Source organism: Schistocerca serialis, chromosome 11 (genome assembly GCF_023864345.2).
Source record: "Schistocerca serialis cubense isolate TAMUIC-IGC-003099 chromosome 11, iqSchSeri2.2, whole genome shotgun sequence".
NCBI lineage: Eukaryota > Metazoa > Arthropoda > Insecta > Orthoptera > Acrididae > Schistocerca > Schistocerca serialis.
In genome coordinates, this window is record NC_064648.1 from 197998918 (window position 1) to 198014438 (window position 15521).

The 15521-nt window shown below is 40.9% G+C and overlaps 1 protein-coding gene across 1 annotated transcript in view; it reads left to right on the forward strand.

The window, feature by feature from the left end:
* LOC126427309 (tRNA-dihydrouridine(47) synthase [NAD(P)(+)]-like) overlaps positions 1-15521 on the forward strand; it is a 237196-nt gene that overhangs the window by 56652 nt on the left and 165023 nt on the right. The gene's annotated exons all lie outside the window — the stretch shown is intronic.

Sequence of the window (15521 nt, forward strand, 5' to 3'; positions counted from 1 at the left end):
CATATTTTCTGTAAATTCATCATTCTCTCTCTATAGTTGTAAATAATAAAACATTAAAATAAACGTTTTATTTTATTTCAAATTTACCTTAATGAATTCCTCGAGTCCTTCTACCAACATGTTGAAAACTTTGCTATTAAGAGGCACGTAGATGAGAAGTTCACTTTGAAAAGGTATGTCATGTATTTCTGTGTATCACTGGTAACAAAAAACCAAAGGGCAATCTCCTCTCTTGTTGTAAATGGTATACAATCTCTCGTATTAGTGGTGACCTTCCCAGTTTTTCCACTACTTGCTTTCGCTGTGTTTTCAAACTGGTGTTTCAACATTCTACTGAAATTCTCTAAAAGAATTGTATCACTCCACGATTTAGTTTCAGAAGCAGTTCACTTGCTTAAAGAAGAGCAGGTCCACACAGCTTGATTTGTCATTTCATGTGGAATGCAGAGAGACGAGATCTGCAGTCACTCCCATTACTGCAGCTCGCTTTCGTCTATTTTGTGGCAGTGCTGCGGCACGGAAATGTATTGCTGCAAACATTACCGAGTAACAGTGGCTGGCAACATAGTCAAACTTGAGGCTGTAATTGATGTGACTGGGCAATACTGTCAGCGATATGTAGTTTCTGTGGCCGGTCTAAATACACCTTTATGGACTTCTGGCACCATCTGAAAATTTTTATGAGATGCGGTCATTACTTGTTAAGCATTTCTGGTTTCGTGGCCAGAATATTGTGGTGAGCCATCGTTTCTCTTTTAATACTTAATGCAGTTAATTCCCCCCCCCCCCCCCCCCCCCCCTCTCTCTCTCTCTCTCTCTCTCTCTCTCTCTCTCTCTCTCTCTCTCTCTCTCTCTCTCTGTCAGTCCGATACAAGGATTATCCCAAAAGTAAGGTCTCCTGTTTTTTTATAAGTACGGAACTCTGTTTGTATCGCAGTTGGACACACTGTTATGAAGAGTGCTTCACGCACTGTGTGTAAACATGAGCACTCCACGCTGAGACGCTCATTCTTGGCTTGGCAGCCGTTGAGAATGGAGCTCCCGTTGGATGTTACCGACAAGTGCGAATTGCGCGCAGTTATTTGGTTTTTGAATGCAAAGGGCACTGCACCAATTGAAATTCATTGCCAATTGACAGAAGTGTATGGTGAGTTGTGCATGGATGTCAAAAATGTTCGTAAGTGACTTAGAGAGATTGCAGCTGGTCGGACCGAAATTCACGACGAACAAAGGAGCGGGAGACCATTAATTTCTAAGGAGAAAGTATTGAAGGTTGAGCAAAGCATGCGTGGAGATTGACGGATCACTCCAGATCTCTGCACGTTGGTTCCTAAGGTTTCCCGAAGCACTGCTCACAGAATTTTAATGGAAACAATGAACCACTGGAAAGTGTGTGCAAGATGGGTGCCACACATGGTGACTAACGGCCACATGCAGCAACGAATTGATGCTTCCCGCCCATTTCTTCACCGCCTTGCAACCGAACAGGACGACTTTCTCGACTCAGCTGTCACGGGTGACGAAACCTGGGCATACCACTTTACACCTGAGGCCAAGCGGCAATCACACCAGTGGCGGCATCCTTCTTCGCCAGAGCCGCGGAAATTCAAACACACACATTCTGCCTGTAAAGTCGTGACAACCGTTTTTTGGGATCGGAAAGGGGTATTGTTGGTCGACTTTATGCCCACTGGGACCACAATTAACACTGACAGGTACTGTGAGACTCTGAAAAAACTCAAACGGGCAATTCAAAACCGGAAAAGGGGAATGTTGAGCAAGGGCGTACACATTCTCCGTGACAACGCTAGCCCACAAATTGCTCGGCAAACCGTTGCTCTCATGCAACAGTTTCAATGGAACATAATCACCCACCCACCCTATAGTCCAGTGACTATCACTTTTTCCCTAGGTTAAAAGAACATTTGGCTGGAAAGCAATTCAGCTCCGACAACAAGGTGAAAGAAGAGGTTCATAACTTTCTGAAGAGCATGGCGGCGAGCTGGTATGACGTGGGCATACAAAAAATGCCACAGCGTCTAGAAAAATGCATTGACACAAATGGTGATTATGTCGAAAAACAGCTAAATGTTCAACCTGTAAACTGATGTAAACCATTGTAGAAATAAACAGGTCTATGTACTTATAAAAAAAATAGGAGACTTTACTTTTGGGATCACCCTCGTAGTTGGTGTCTGTTACTTGCCACTACAGGGTTGCCTCATCGGCTGCCAGCTGGCTATAGGCAACACATAAACAAGGCAGGTCACTCCACAAATGCTCTTAATATGAAACTCTGATCATATTGGAAATGGTCGCCACAATGTATGTCAGGAATGCGAGATGTTATGTCAACAGCTGATTTTAAGTGGGCAATGACTAAACTGTGGCAGATGACAAATTTTGTAGCCCCGAATTTGAACTCGTGTCCTAAGTTAACTACAACCTCGTGATGTGCAATGTATCTGAGAAAGAAGCAGTCAGCAATCTGTGGCAGAATTAAAAATCATTATTGCTTTGATGACTGTTGTTGAAGCTCACCTCAATGAGCAAACCCAAGACAGAAAAAATTCAGTTTCAATAGTAAAAGCAAACTGTAATTTCTCGCTACTATTGGTTACCTGAAACTATCCTCAAACTGGTTACACGAGCTGTCACGTTACCAACCTATGAGCAGTTCTTGTTGGGACTCAGTTGCAGATTATGGGTGATACAGGCAGATACCAAACAAAAAAAGTAATATTTGGAAGAAAAATAAAGCATTAAGATGATGAAAATGATGTGGCAGACAGTAAGAAATAAAAAGAAAATAAATTTAAACTATTTAATTGAATAAAAATGTTAATCAAACTCTTTTGATTAGATTTAAAAATAAAAAAATAAAAAAAAATCACTGTATTTGAAGAGATTCAAACCTGTGAACTTCTACACCTCAAGTTAGTACACTAACCATTGCACTGCAACACAACCTTGGGTTAGGTAGTTATTATAGCTGTGGTGACCCAGTCCCAGTGGTGGATTGCAGCCTTCTCAAATTCAGCTTCACTCAGTGTCGTGCAAAGCTTATCCAATGGAAGCCGACCTCTGTGATTATGGTAACAGTATATGTGACATGAATCACGCTTTGTATGGAAATATCCAGTAGTTTTTCATCAGTGCTGTGGGCATCGTTTTGTGTGTGTGTGTGTGTGTGTGTGTGTGTGTGTGTGTGTGTGTGTGTGTGACGCCCACGCAGTTCTTTCTTTTTTTGGGCTGGTCATTTGTGTAGGACCTAAAATGAAACTCCATTAAGATATTTTGGCTGAAACACCACCATCCAACCAGCATTTGACTCAAAATTGATGGGCTCATTTTTCGTCATTGTGTATGTGATCTGCAAATGCATATTTTCATAGGAACAAAGGAAAGAAACCTCAACATCTGATGATGCTTATGTACACATGAGACAATCACTGTTAGGTGAAAGTGCTACTGCCATAATGCCCGAGACACGTGGCTCGAGAACAGACAACCTGTGTGTTTCCTGCATTCTGCAGTGTAGTTTCTTTTTCCTCTCTTTCTATTTTTTCCAATTTTGAAATTGGTTGGAATTCAAGCATTAATAATGTAAATATATGAATAAAGGATAGTAACATGGCATCCAAATAAATCCTGATAACTTTGCTTTGTCCCGTTTACTCACCTTATCAAATCTCTTCACTTCCCTTCGAGCAGCCAGATGGATGGTACTTCATAATATAACATATGAATGATCGAAACAGATATACTTGTGACATCGAGAACGTCTATTGAATGCAGGCTTTTTGCAACTACATTGTCATTTCCAAAGATTCAGCACCAAACAGACTTAGTATTCATCCAAAAGTCCTCCATTCACAAATTGATTTGGATGCGTACCACACCCGTGGTGCTGAGTGATAAATTCACAGCAGTCTTATTCAGATTTGTTTTCATATAAGGCTTAAAATTTTAATTTTGGACTAATTCAAGTTGTTCGGGAAATTAATTTGCCTACCAAATTATTGTTGTTTACTGATTTACTTGCCTTGTTAACCTTGCTACTCCTACCAGTTTCAATACATAACACTAAGTGCCTGGCAGAGTATTCATCAAACTACCTTTAGGCTGTTTCTCTGTTGTTCCACTTTTGAACAGTGCACAAGAAAAACAAACACTTAAATCTTTCTGTGAGACCTCAGATTTCTCTTATTTTATTACAGTAATCATGCCCCCCACCCTCTTCCGCATTCGGGAGGACAACGGTTCAATCCCACGTCCAGCCATCCTGATTTAGGTTTTCCGTGATTTCCCTATATCGCTCCAGGCAAAGGGATGGTTCCCTTGAAAGGGCAAGGCTGACTTCCTTCCCCATCCTTTCCTAATCCGATGAGACCGATGACTTCGATGTTTGGTCTCTTTCCCCCAAACAACCCAACCCAACCCCCTTCCTCCCCCATTCCTCCCCCTCCCCCCCCCCCCCTCCCGCTCCCCTGTTCCCTGTGTGGAGGAGGAAATTGGTGACTGAAATTTCTTGAAAAAAATGTACCCACAACAAAAAACACCTGTATTTTAATGACTGCCTCCCCAACTTTCATATCGTGTGTGACGCTCTCTTCCCTATTTTGAAATAATACAAAATGAGCTGCCCATATTTAAACTCTTTCGATGTCCACCGTTAATCTTTTCTGGTATGAATACTCCAGAAGAGGATGGGCAGACATAGTGGAAGAAGTCTCTTAGGTAGATCTGTGCCATATGGAGGTTTTATGCCAATAAAACAGTCTTTGGTTTGCCTACCATACACTATTTTCTTTGTGGTTTTTACAGTTTAAGTTGTTCATAATTATAATCCCTAGATATTCAGTTGAATTGACAACTGTTAGATTGGAATGATTTATTGCGTAAAGAACATTTAATGGATTCCTTTTAGTACTCACATGGATTACCACACACTTTTCATTTAGTCAGTTTTCACATTTTGAGCCATACAGGTATCTTGTCTAAATTATTTACCAATTAGTTTTGATCTTTTGATGAATTAAGTAGATGGCAAATGATAACGTTAGAAAGGCGGAACAGCGAAGAACTCCTTCGAATTGTGGTGTTGGGGGAAGCCTCTTAGTGTTACGTAGGCTGCAAAGAGAATGAATAGGTCAATATTAGAGCAAATAAAACCAGAGTGTTCCCTGGAATGTCTGATATTAAAACAAAAGCTGAGCTACTATGGACACATCATGAGAAAATGTATTTCACAGGAAAAACACATATGCTGGGGAAGATTGTAGGACAAGAAGAAGACATCAGAGATAAGATGGATCAATGGCATCACATTACTTCTATGTCTCAACCTGGAAAACGTACTGGAGAAAGTGCAGGGCAGGAGAAATTGGTATGCTTTGGTTCATGGGGTCACGGAGAGTCTGAACCAAATAATCGAATAGATAGAGAGAGAGAGAGATATGATAGCATCATCTGCAAATGATTGCAGGGTACTGTTCAGATTTTCTCCAACTTTATATGATTATGGAGAACGGGGTGTGTAACACTTCCTTGGGGAACGCGAGATTTCAGTTCTTTTTACTTGATGACCTCCTGTTAGTTATTATGGACTGTGACCTTTTTGTCAGGAAATCACGAATCCAGTCCCGCAACTGAGACAATACCCCATAGGCATGCAATTTGATTAGAAGCCACTTCTGAGGAAGGATGTCAAAAGTCTTCTGGAAATGTAGAAATATGGAATCAGTGTAATATGCCCTGTTGATAGCACTAATTACTTCATGTGAATAAAGATGTAGTTGTATTTCACAAGAATGATATTTTCTAAACATGTGCTGACTGTGTGAATAGATCTTTTTCTCTAAAGTATTTTATAATGTTCAACCACAGTATCCCACCTGAAATGCAAGATATCCGAGACATTTGCTTTTTAAGGCATGCTGCCACAGAATGGTAGGTCTGCAACTGTTTGGTCCTGAGGAAATTGGATAATTTTTTATTTCGTCCGTTTCAGTTTATTCAGCTGTAGTGGTTGCCAGTTTCAGGCTGACATGCCCATTCTCAAACCACACACCTTGCTATTAACCGTAATTATTCATACTGCACGGTGCCAAGAGTCACAGCAAACTATACAGTGGGCAAGTACCCTAATTGGTTGTAGCCTATGTGTCTGTTGCAACTGACTGACACAACCAACATATCATAAATTTCTTTGAGATGGTAGAGCTCTGTTGACAAATCAGTACAGTTTTAGAAAGCATTACTTGTACAAAACTCGGTGTGCCCTTTTCTCACTTAGTATCCTGCAAACCATGGATTAAGGGTAACAGACAGATTCCATATTCCCAGATATTCACAAATCATTTGACGTGGTGCTCCACTGCAGACTGTTACCAAAGGTATGGACATATGGAATAAGCCGGCCGCTGTGGCCGAACGGTTCTAGGTGCTTCAGTCTGGAACTGCGTGACCGCTATGGTCGCAGGTTCGTATCCTGCCTTGGCCAAGGATGTGTGTGAAGTGCTTAGGTTAGTTAGGTTTAAGTAGTTCTAAGCTCTAGGGTACTGATGACATGAGATGTTAAGTCCCATAGTGCTCAAAGCCATTTGAACCATATGGGATAGGTTCCCAGATAGGTGAGTGGCTTAAAGACTTCTTAAGTAATAGATCCGAGGATGTTGTCCTTGAAGACGAGTGTTCACCCAAGACAGGTATCGCCGTGATTGCTCCAGTGATGTGTGATAGGATTGTTCTTATGTTTTGATGATAAATGATCTGGCAGACAGGATGGGTAGCAATCTACAGCTGTTTGCTGACTGAAGGTATTGTCGTTGAGTGACTGCAGGATCACTTACACAAAATTTCTAGTTTGTGTGACAAATAGCAGCTGGCTCTAAATTTAGAAAAATGTAAGTTAATTTGGATGAGTAGGAGAAACAATACTGTAATGTTAGAGTACAGCATTAGTGATGTGCTACAGTTACATTGATTGAAGAACGTAGATATCTGGGAGTAACATCGCAGAGCGATATGAAATGGAATGAGCGTGTAAGGGCAGTAGTAAAGAAAGAAAATGGTCAGCTTCAGTGTATTGGGGCAATTTAGGGAACTTCTGGTTCACCTGTAAAGGAGACCACGTGTAGAGTACTAGAGCTACCCTTTCTCAAGTATTGCTGTAGTGTTAGGGATCCCCACCAAGTCTGGTGAATTCAGATGTGGGCTGCTGGATTTGTTACCAGTAGGGTCTGTCAGTTCATAGGCATTATGGAGATGCTTCGGGAACTCAAATGGGAACCACTGGAGGAAAGACGATAATTTTTTATTTTATTTTTTTATTTATTTTTTTGTGTGTGTGTGTGTGGGGGGGGGGGGGGGGGGGGGGGAGCGCTATTGAGGAAATTTAGAGATACATGAACAAAGTATTTTTCCAGTGTGTACAGTTGTGCATAGGATACATTGTGCTGGGTGCATTAGACCTCTGTGAAATGGTATTATATAGTTACACATTGACAATGAGACCTTGTGCATAGCCTATATGTAAATTGAGTTAAGTGAGCCTATATGTAAAATGAGTTAAGTGTTAATAAAATGTAAGTTATTTTGCCCCTAAACAATTTTTCCATATTTCACTGTGCTAAACTAAAGAATTCAACACATTGGAAGCTGACTGTAGAACAGTTCTACTGCCAGCAACATACATTTTGTGTAAGGAGCGCAGAGATGAGAGACGTTAGCGTTGTATGAAGGCAGATAAACAGTCGTTTCTCCCGCGCTCTATTTGCAAGCGGAACAACAAAAGAAATGATTACTAGTGGCACAAGGTACCATCTGCTCTGCTTGTTGAGTAAGCAAGTACGTGTAGATGCCTGAGCTGTAGTCTTGCAGCAGACGCGATAGGTAGATCAGATAACTGATGAAGAGGCGTTACATCGAATTGGGGAAAAAGTTTGTGCTGCAGTCCAAAGGAAGGGATTGTTTGAAAGGACACTTCCTGATACATCAATGGATCATCAGTTTGGTAATGGAGGGAAATTGGGGGCTGGGGAGCACTTGAGTGGGTCCACGTGGATGTAGGTTGCAGTAGTTATCTAGAGATGAGTCTTGCACAGGATATAACAGCATGGAGAGCTGCATCAGACCAGTCTTTGGACCGAAGACCACCTTAATTCGCTTGCCAAATCTCTCTCTCTCTTTTTCCCTGACTGCTTCCTCAGTTTACAGATTGAATAAAGTCAGGGATATATTGCAACCCTGCCTCATATCCTTTGACTCTTACAGCTGTGCTGAGCTACATAGAAATGAGGCCCTCCATCAGACCGAGCGAGGTGGCGCAGTGGTTAGCATACTGGACTCGCATTCGGGAGGACGACGGTTCAATCCCATCTCCGGCCATCCTGATTTAGGTTTTCCGTGATTTCCCTAAACCATTTCAGCCAAATGCCGGGATGGTTCCTTTGAAAGGGCACGGCCGATTTCCTTCCCAATCCTTCCCTAACCCGAGCTTGCGCTCCGTCTCTAATGACCTCGTTGTCGACGGGACGTTAAACACTAACCACCACCCTCCGTCAGAATTTTTGAGCTCAATGGGAGGGCCACCTTTCACTAAACTATCGCCCTGGTATGTGTGAGGAATGAATTTGTTTTTCTTCCATTAAGTGCTGTAAACTTACCCTCCCTCATGTCTTTTGTTGATTTTTCACTCATTTCATAATAGATTCTTTTTTTAAGCTATGAAAAGAGTAAGATTTAAAAACAACTGTTTTACTTATCATCTTTTCTCATAGTTGGCTCCAGTTCTTCATGTCCAGGGGTTTTTTCTTGAGGCTGAAATTTTTGACATTGTAGTTTCCAAATGACATAACTGCTGAAGAATTGCCTGTTTTTATCTTGATGTTTATTTTTTCACATTTTTCTATCTTGCACTGTTTTTACAATTTCCGCTTCATTATCAAAAACTACATTGTTATTGCCAAACATAAAAACACGTTCGATCACAACCGAGGTGTGTCTACTATTACTCATTCTGCGGTACTAACAATATTCCAAAGAGTTTACAGATTTGATTGACAAATGAATTTCTATTAATCTGTACCATTATTTTATAAATGAATCCAGAAATAAACATACTAAATATTGTCTGATAGTGCAATTAATAATAGGAATTTTAAGTGTGCCAAATATTTTGTAATTTCAAATGTTTCTAAAAAAAAAAAAAAAAAGAGTAATTTTAACTGTACATATAGACCTAGTACATATCGATTTTAGCGCAAAATATAATACATCGTGTACAAAATCATCTGAAATTCCTTTAGGAAAACAGCTGAGATAATATTAACTTAAGAGTTAAATTCGAAAAATATTTTTGGTATTAGTTAATTCTGTTGAATAAAATTAATGTTAGAGGAGGGTGTCCCTTTACAGTGCTCACTTGCGACATATGTCCATGTGCCATTTAACTACATACTCTAATTGCTAGTCACTGCAAATTACACAGTGATAGCTCTCTGATGAGTCTTGGCAGCCTGTGAGAATAAATGTGTTTCATGAAAGGCTGTAAACATTATCACAGCTGATTTTTGCAAACAGCATTTTGCAGTTAAGTTGTCTGTTGTCTTGAAGAAAAATGTTACTGAAACGTACAGCAGTCTGGAGAGAGCTTAACGGGATTGTGGAATATCTCATCGAGCACGTTTCTGATGGCATTGTGCATTCAAAACTGGCTGGGAAAATGTGAATTGTATGAAGGAGCAGGTGCACCTCGCCTGTTTCTGCCATAAGAGAAACAACAACCGACACAGCAGGTGCTATTATTTGAGAGGTCTTATGCCTTACTGTGAGATAGCTCGCATACATCCTCGGGATATCAGTTCGGAGCACTCTGTTTTAGAACGACATTTGGAAATGTCTAGGATTTGTGCATGACGGAGGCCACAACTGTTTACTCCACAGTATGTGCAGGCTCGTGACAATGTGTGGCACTAATGGAAACAATGTGTTGTGAACGAGAGCAGTGCTTGGCGGCGAGGCATCACCACTGCTGATGAAACGTGTGTGTATTGTTGATGTGTTTCAGGTTTGCTTGGGCTGTGTGGTGGTTTTTTACAATTCAGTTCGTGCACCTAACACTGAAATGAGTGGCCACCTGAACACTCGTTTTATATACAATGAATGTGTACCCTGAATATTTGGTCGCTGCTAAGTATTATTAATGAGGGTCCAGCTAGTCTGTGCCACGAATGTGTGTGCCTTCTTGCTCCGACTTAGCTCAGACTTCACCTTCTTACAGGCTGCAGATAAAGCTGCTGAAAATTAACTTCTCATTTTCTCATTCACTATACTGCATAAATAATAAGTGAGGTTCAGAATGAGAGTTTCACTCTGCAGCGGAGTGTGCGCTGATATGAAACTTCCTGGCAGATTAAAACTGTGTGCCAGACCGAGACTCGAACTCGGGACCTTTGCCTTTCGCGGGCAAGTGCTCTACCATCTGAGCTACTCAAGCACGACTCACGAACCATCCTCACATCTGCCAGTACCTCACCTCCTACCTTCCAAACTTCACAGAAGCTCTTCTGTGAACCATGCAGAACTAGCACTCCTGGAAGAAAGAATATATGGTAGAGCGCTTGCCCGCAAAAGGCAAAGGTCCCGAGTTCGAGTCTCTGTTCAGCACACAGTTTTAATCTGCCAGGAAGTTTCAAGTTATTCTTATATTATCTTCAAAATTACAGCTCGATACATGGTAAATGAGGACAGCTACCAACTCGCATACTGTCTATCTGTACTACATACATAACAGATCTGATATTCAACTTGATAATTTACATACTACTACCACTACAACGTAGTAGGTGAATATGGAATGGGAGTAAGGAATGAAAGAGGAAGCTGCCTGGTAGAATTCTTCACAGCACATAGCTTAATCATAGCTAGCGCTTGGTTCAAGAATCATGAAAGAAGGTTGTATACATGGAAGAATCCTGGAGATACTAAAAGGTATCAGATAGATTATATAATGGTAAGACAGAGATTTAGGAACCAGGTTTTAAATTGTAACACATTTCCAGGGGCAGATGTGGACTCTGACCACAATCTATTGGTTATGATCTGTAGATTAAAACTGAAGAAACTGCAAAAAGGTGAAAAATTGAGGAGATGGGACCTAGACAAACTGAAAGAACCAGAGGTTGTACAGAGTTTCAGGGAGAGCAAAAGGGAACAATTGACAGGAGTGGGGGAAAGAAATACAGTAGAAGAAGAATGGGTAGCTTCGAGGGATGAAGTAGTCAAGGCAGCAGAGGATCAAGTAGGTAAAAAGAAGAGGGCTAGTAGAAATCCTTGGGTAACATAAGAGATACTGAATTTAATTGATGAAAGGAGAAAATACAAAAGTGCAGTAAATGGAGCAGGCAAAAAGGAATACAAACGTCTCAAAAATGAGATTGACAGGAAGTGCAAAATGGCTAAGCAGGGATGGCTAGAGGACAAATGTAAGGATTTAGAGGCTTATCTCACTAGAGGTAAGATAGATACTGCCTACAGGAAAATTAAAGAAACCTTAGGAGAAAAGAGAGAGACTTGCATGAATATCAAGAGCTCAGATGGAAACCCAGTTCAAAGCAAAGAAGGGAAAGCAGAAAGGTGGAAGGAGTATATAGAGGGTCTATACAAGGGCGATGTTCATGAGGACAATATTATAGAAATGGAAGAGAATGTAGATGAAGATGAAATGGGAGGTATGATACTGCGTGAAGAGTTTGACGGAGCGCTGAAAGACCTAAGTCGAAACAAGGCCCCGGGAGTAGACAACATTCCATTAGAACTACTGACGGCCTTGGGAGAGCCAGTCCTGACAAAACTCTACCGTCTGGTGAGCAAGATTTATGAGACAGGCGAAATTCCCTCAGACTTCAAGAATAATATAATAATTCCAATCCCAAAGAAAGCAGGTGTTGACAGATGTGAAAATTACCGAACTATCGGTTTAATAAGCCACGGCTGCAAAATAATAACACGAATTCCTTACAGACGAATGGAAAAACTGATAGATCAGTTTGGATTACATAGAAATGTGGGAACACATGAGGCAATACTGACATTACGACTTATCTTAGAAAGTAGGTTAAGGAAAGACAAACCTACGTTTCTAGCATTTGTAGACTTAGAGAAAGCTTTTGACAATGTTGACTGGAATACTCTCTTTCAAATTCTGAAGGTAGCAGGGGTAAAATACAGGGAGTGAAAGGCTATTTACAGTTTGTACAGAAACCAGATGGCAGTTATAACAGTCGACGGGCACAAAAGGGAAGCAATGGTTGGGAAGGGTGTGAGACAGGGTTGTAGCCTCTCCCCGATGTTATTCAATCTGTATATTGAGCAAGCAGTAAAGGAAACAAAAGATAAATTCAGAGTAGGAATTAAAATCCATCGAGAAGAAATAAAAACTTTAGACGTTTGCCGATGACATTGTAATTGTGTCAGAGACAGCAAAGGACTTGGAAGAACAGTTGAGCGGAATGGACAGTGTCTTGAAAGGATGGTATAAGATGAACATCAACAAAAGCAAAACGAGGATAATGGAATGTAGTCGAATTAAGTCGGGTGATGCTGAGGGAATTAGATTAGGAAATGAGACACTTAAAGTAGTAAAGGAGTTTTGCTATTTGGGAGCAAAATAACTGATGCTGGTCGAAGTGCGGAGGATACAAAATGTAGACTGGCAATGGCAAGGAAAGCGTTTCTGAAGAAGAGAAATTTGTTAACATCGAGTATTGAATTAAACGTCAGGAAGTCATTTCTAAAAGTATTTTTATGGAGTGTCGCCATGTATGGAAGTGAAACATCGACGTTAAATAGTTTGGACAAGGAGAGAATAGAAGCTTTCGAAATGTGGTGCTACAGAAGAATGCTGAAGATTAGATGTGTAGATCACATAACTAATGAGGAGATATTGAATAGGATTGGGAAGGAGTTTGTGGCACAACTTGACTAGAAGAAGGGATCTGTTAGTAGGACATGTTCTGAGGCATCAATGGATCACAAATTTAGCATTGGAGGGCAGCGTGGAGGGTAAAAATCGTAGAGGGAGACCAAGAGATGAATACACTAAGCAGATTCAGAAGGATGTAGGTTGCAGTCGGTACTGGGAGATAATGCAGGATAGAGTAGCATGGAGAGCTGCATCAAACCAGTCTCTGGACTGAAGACCACAACAACAACAACAATTTACATGTTTATTATCTTTGACATTTTGCATTTCCACACCACCCCTCTATGGACCTAGTATCTCTACCACAGGAGGTAGGGTCGTCTGACTGCTACCAACTTCTGTACAGTCACTGGATTGTTAGCTCTGGTATCAGCACCCACGATTTAAAACACCTCCCAACAGTGAGATGCTCACCACCTATCGATCACTCTCTGTCACAAACATCTTTTCTCTGACATATGTACTTAAGGACGTGATACCTCTCATTTGAGGAATGGGATGTATCACTAGACTGTTACGACCCAAAGATGAAGCAGAGCAGTGCAGTATTTATGCAACACGGTCAATTCCCATCACAAAAGGCATGAGTGGAGAAGTTGACAAGTAAGGCAGTGTTGAACTATTTTTGACCACCATGCGATCCTGTACGTTCAGAGTTTCAAGACACACTACAGTCACTGCTGATTACTCTAAGAACATCCTGAAGTAACTGGTAAAGGCTTAAGACCACATAAAGTGAAGGAACCCCATTGGACAATGGAAGCTTCATCACGGTGGTGCCAGGACACGTGCTGCTATTGCTGTTATTGAGATCCTATTCCAAAAAATGCATTTCTATGCTACACAATCTGCCTTATAGTCACGACTTGGCTTTGTTTGACTTATCTTAGCTCAGTGGCTGAAAAGGAAGTTAGGAGGTGTCAGTTTGATAAGACTAAGGCAGTGAAAGATTTATAGCTGACCTTGAAGAGGATGCCCAGGTCTCCCAGGAATGGAAAAGGCGGCGGGGCAAGTGCACTGCATGGGGGTTGGCAGAAATAAGTCTGTATGAACAATTTTTTCAAATTGTTGTGTGAGCATTAGTGCGAGTCTTTATTGAACTCCCCTTCTGAAATAAACCTGGCAGGTGAAATACCTACAGAGTTAAAAAGAATGTAATAATTTCAGTTCGAAAAAACAGTAACACTTTCTTACAAGAGCATTATTTTTAACCTAATTCTACAACATAACATAACATAACATCAAATCTTGTGTGTGAAAGTAACTGGCTGTAAATGCTGTTGATCTCACAGTATGTTTTTCTTAATATCTGCATCTACATATATACTCTGCTAGCCACCAAGCAGTGTGTGGCAGAGGGCACAATTTGCACCAAAGTCATATGTCCCCCCCCCCCCCCCCCCCAAAAAAAAAAAAAAAAAAAAAAAAAAAAAAATCAGTTCCACTCATCAATTGCATGAGGGAAAAACAACTCTCTGAATGCCTCATTACGAGCTCTAATTTCTCTTATCTTTTCTATGAGATTTGTAACTCTCTCACGATGGCCAAATGTACCAGTCACGAATCTTGCCGCTGTTCTTTGGACCTTCTCAATCTCTTGAATCAGACCCAACTGGTGACGGTCCCATACAGATGAACAATACTCTAAGACTGGATGAACTAACATATGGTAAGCAATTTCCCTTGTTAAAGGACTGCATTGCTTCAGGATTCTACCAATAAACTGCAATCTAGAGTTCGCCTTGCCCGTTACTTGTGTAATCTGATCATTCCATTTGATATCATTTCGAATAGTCATGCCCAGATACTTGACGGATGTTATCGCTACCAAAGACTGGGCATTTATATTGTACTTGTACATTAATGGGGAGTTTTGCCTTGTTATTCATAGTAGGTTACACTTACTAATATTGAGGGATAATTGCCAATCATTAGACCATGCATTTATTTTCTGGAAATCCTCATTGATTTGTTCACAACTTTCGTGTGATACTACTTTCCTGTAGACCACAGCATCATCGGCAAACAGTCTAATGCCGCTGTCAGTACCATCAACCAGATCGTTTATGTAAATCGTAAACAGCAGCGAACCTATTACACTGCCCTGGGGCACACCTGAAGTTAGGCTTGTTTCTGTAGAAGTCACACCATTCAGGACGACATACTCTGTCTGTTGGAAAACTTTCTATCCAACCACATATGTCATTGGATAGACCGTAAGCGCGCACTTTTTGGAGCAAGCGACAGTGCGGAACTGAGTCAAACGCCTTTCGAAAGTCGAGAAATATGGCATCAACCTGGGAGCCGCTATCTAGAGCCTGTTGTATGTCATGCACAAAGAGGGCCAGCTGTGTCTCGCATGACTGCTATTTCCTAAAACCACATTGGTTTCTGCAGACGAGCTTCTCAGAGTCAAGAAAGGTCATTATGTCTGAATACAAAATATGGTCCACGATTCTACAGCAAATTGATGTTGGTGAAATTTGCCAGTAATTATTTCCATCCCATTTTCTACCATTTTTATAGATTGCTA